At 38.2% G+C, this 4,155-nt stretch overlaps 1 long non-coding RNA gene across 1 annotated transcript; it reads left to right on the forward strand.

The window, feature by feature from the left end:
* The first annotated feature begins 1,569 nt into the window (after positions 1–1,569).
* LOC125145888 lies at positions 1,570–3,091 on the forward strand. Its single transcript, XR_007144358.1, has 2 exons — positions 1,570–2,104; positions 2,355–3,091. It is a non-coding gene; the product is annotated as an uncharacterized LOC125145888 (long non-coding RNA).
* The last annotated feature ends 1,064 nt before the right edge of the window (positions 3,092–4,155 follow it).

Below are 4,155 nucleotides of genomic sequence, written 5' to 3' on the forward strand. Positions count from 1 at the left end.
AAAAAAATTCCAATAAATACATGAGATGGCACTATTTTTTTTAAGACTCATTTAGATAAGACTACATTAGAAAGAATAAATATCAAAGGTTTTGGGTTATTTAGTGGAAAAAATAAATCACACCTGAAAGTGAGCATGTGTGGGCATGTGGTAGCCTAGTGGTTAAGGTTTGAGCTACCAATCAGAAGGCTATGAGTTCTATCCCAGGTCCACCAAGATGCCAGATAAGAATTGAACGTCTTTTTTTTTTCACTCCATATTGTGAGGTTTAAAATGTATTTTTTAGGATCAAACTTTGTATGGATACCAATGAATCATCTCTGTACAGTAAGTATCTTTGCCTATTTAATCTGACCTAATGCCTTCACACTCATCTCCAGCTTCTCTCATAAGAGCAGATTGAATCCTAACCGCTGCCTCTGTTAGTGCTGAAGCTGTCCTCGGAGTCAGGAGGCAGTGAACAGGGTTTCTCTCTGAGCTTCTCTGTCTCTATCATGAGCTCCTCTATTTGTATCGGGAGCTCCTTCACTTGCCTGTCCAGCTGTCCAGAAGAAGTCTGATCTCCCCCATCTCAGTGTCCTTGCCGTCTCTGGTGCTGCCTCAGCCCCTAGCACACGGCTCACCACTGCCTCCAGCAGCGTGACGCGAGCGCTCAGGTTTTCCGCCTCCATGGTACTGGGACAGCTAGGGTCCACTGGGCTGTCCACGGTAAAGGTGTACTGGCAACGGCCGTGGCGGTCATCTGCCCTGCAAAACGAGGCTCGTCTTGACCCTGGACATCCACAAGTAAGCAGAAGGCGAACAGCATGAACCTCGTCCACATGATTAGGATAAAAAAAATAAAAAAAAGATATGTGAATTAACTTCTGTTTAACTGTTTGTTTTTCTGTGTATGTAAGTGTTTCTTCTTTTACAAGTCTCTGTTTCTTCACTTGGGTGGATGCTGACTAAGCTTTGAAATGGTGGAAGGTGGTAATTCATAAGAGCAACTCCTCCTGAAATGTGGGAGGAGAGAGAATGCATGAGAGAAAGAGAGAGAGATTTGAAAATCTTCTCACCACAGCTTTGCTCTGGATTCTGGTCAGATCCATCCCAGCTATATATTCATACACCTTTATGTTTAAAATATATTTCTATATTACTATGGAAACCGCTCCACATAAAATGATTTTGATGAAAAAGTGTTCACAAAAGTAGCCATGTATGAGAAAAAATGAGAGCCATGAGAAAAAATGTTATAACTCCTCTTCACGTGCCAGAGTCTTCATCATCTCCTCCTTCTCTATTTTGGAGGATTCTGTGAGCCTCTCGCTCTCACCCTCCTAAAACACATACATGGGACAAGAGAGGTTTAAACTTGAGGGCAAATGACACAAAAATGAGAAATTCTAAGTGTTTTTTTAACATTCAACTTCAGCACACAAACCATATCCTCAGCACACAATCAAGCAGAATAAACAACAAGGTTCCATCATTTTTGGCTAGTCTATTGTGAACTGAAACATTAATGTAGCCCAGCTAGGGTTATATTAAGTATCATTTCTTTTATGGTCATTTAATGGGGCATTTATGATTGTTTGTGGTTCATATGATATCATTACTGTGTCTGTGTATACTGATAAACTAATTGTGCACGTCCCCTTTAAGAGTTACTGCAGATCGGTGTGAGTTTTTTTTTTTTTGTCTCCTGCAGGTTTTAAGGCTAATATAGAGTAAATAACCACTGACAAAGTGTGTTAAAGCGCCTGTATTTGGCTGACTGAGTGTTATTACTACTTTTATTTATTTTATTTGTGTATATAATCTGTACAAGAGTAAAGTTTACGAGTTGTTTCTTCTGAGTGCTGCACAGAGCAGCCGAAGCTACGCTAATTCTCGTGACTATCTGACTGCTTTCCTACAGTCCAACATTGCGTTTAGTTTAGTTAACGATGTGACTGGGAGGAATTCATGGACCAGTTGGGACTTACCTCGGACGTTGCTATGGAGTATCGTTGCTATGGCGATAAAGGATCGCTGCTGTTCGGTAGATGAGGGACTACAGAAAGATGTACAGCTTCAGAGGAGGGAATTTCGTGTTCCAGCCGCCTGGGAATCCGTTCAGGTGATCTGTTTATTGTTTTATTTCAGCTCGTAAGGCCACCACATGCTATAAACCCAATATTGATATTGTTATACACATACAACATTAAATATAATATTATAGTAATTTAATATTATATTAATATATATTAATTATGATATTATAAAGCCTTTTTCAGTATAATAGATAGCAAAACACATTCTGTAAAGAAGGAAAATCTCTATTGATATTTGGGTAGCTCTTAAAAGAGCTGTTGTGTTTTTTTTTTTAGTTTGGCGTTGATCTGATTATGCCGTAAGGAGGGATTTGGGCGGTGTTGTCGCCAGTCTGGCCGGCGTTTTCCCAGTTGGGTCAAAGGTCCTGAGCCGGAGCACCAGCTTGATGATCGACCCCGCCCGGATGTTGTAGTCGGTCACGTTGTGACCGTCATCCAGGACAGTTTCGCCCATGAGCAGCCACTGGTGCTCCGGGGGAATCCCTTGTAGGTCCTGGATCCTTTGCTTGACCCTTAGGAAGGTGTCTCCCCCTTCAACACCGAGATCGAAAGATACCTCAGTGAGGGTTTTCACAAGAACTAAGAAATCTGCCATTGTAATCTATATGGGAAAATGATAATAATTAGAATTAGACACTACATTAATATACTACAAGTATATAATAATATTATAATATAATATAAACTAAGACACTACAAATAATATAAATATAATTTCCTCTGAGGAATAAAAATTACTTACATTCTGCTGCCGAAATTGAATTTGAAATGCGCACTTGGTTCATGTGACTTAATTTTATACATTACTTACGCCTGTGCTGTCATTCTGCCACAATAAGAAACGCCCTGGTGACCTACAGCTCTTGTGTAATTGGTCAGATCAGCGGCGCTCGTGCCTAGTTAAACGTCAAATCAGTGACTGTTAAGATTACCTCAGAAAACGCGGGAAAGTCCATCTGAAATGTTTATAACATATTAATTAAATCACATTTATTACTAATTATAAGTAAAAATAGGTCACCTGCAACCTATAGATCAACTCATTGATTCACACAAAAACATTACATCCACCAAAGCATATCGTTATATTTACATACCGGCGAAATATATTAACGGCTGTTAATCCTACAAAGCATATTGTTATATTTAACTACGTTTGTCTGTATAAATATCATTTCCTCTGAGGAAAAAAAAATTGCGGTGTTTTTTTTTTTTTTTTTTTTTTTTTTTTTTTAACGGTGGTCAGTTTTAAAATTCGCGCCCAATATGCAGGGACTCAGTGCTGATTGGTTGGTTGTTTTTTTTTTCTGCACTACGTCATGGGTGAGGCATCTGAATGGACTGCCACAGAAACAGCAGTGATGTTAGCTAATGGCTAATATTAGTTAATTCCTTTCTTTTCTAGGGGCAGTGTGAGATTTGTACACAAACTTATTTTAGTATTATATATTAAACTTTTATAGTTACGAGCCCCCGAAGGTCATTTTGAAGAGTCCAGTTCATATTTGTGCTGTAAATATGAACTATATAATCTCCTTTTGCATGTTCCCCTGTAATTTTGGTGTAAGAGACTAGTTATGTAGGTGAAAGTTGTTATACATAATGAATGCAATGTAAATAGATCACCAGCAACACTTTATTATTATTTATTATTATCACAATATTAACCCTCATGGTGTAATATCTTTTTGGTCAGAGCAGCGTGTCACAGCAGGTTAACATACAGTTGTTTACAAGGGATTAGACCCTTGTTCATGGACTTGGTGTATAACTACATTATATTTGCACATAAAGACAATTTCACCGGCTATTATTTGCTTTACTGAAGTGACGTTTCCCAGCTGAAGTCTTCTGAATGCTGACATGTCCTGTATTATGCAAGAGTAAAAGTGCATGAAGAGAACTATGAACGTAGACTACTCATTAATAAATATATAGTAATATTAATGTGATGATTAAGCTTTTTTCTGGATATAACAGTGCTATTCATGTTGTGTTCAAATTAACATTCATCCAAGAATGACAGCAATTAGCAGGAATTATTTATAATTGCTACGTCAGATAAGACTATTGCTAA

The sequence above is a fragment of the Tachysurus fulvidraco genome, chromosome 1, assembly GCF_022655615.1.
Source record: "Tachysurus fulvidraco isolate hzauxx_2018 chromosome 1, HZAU_PFXX_2.0, whole genome shotgun sequence".
NCBI classification, from domain to species: domain Eukaryota; kingdom Metazoa; phylum Chordata; class Actinopteri; order Siluriformes; family Bagridae; genus Tachysurus; species Tachysurus fulvidraco.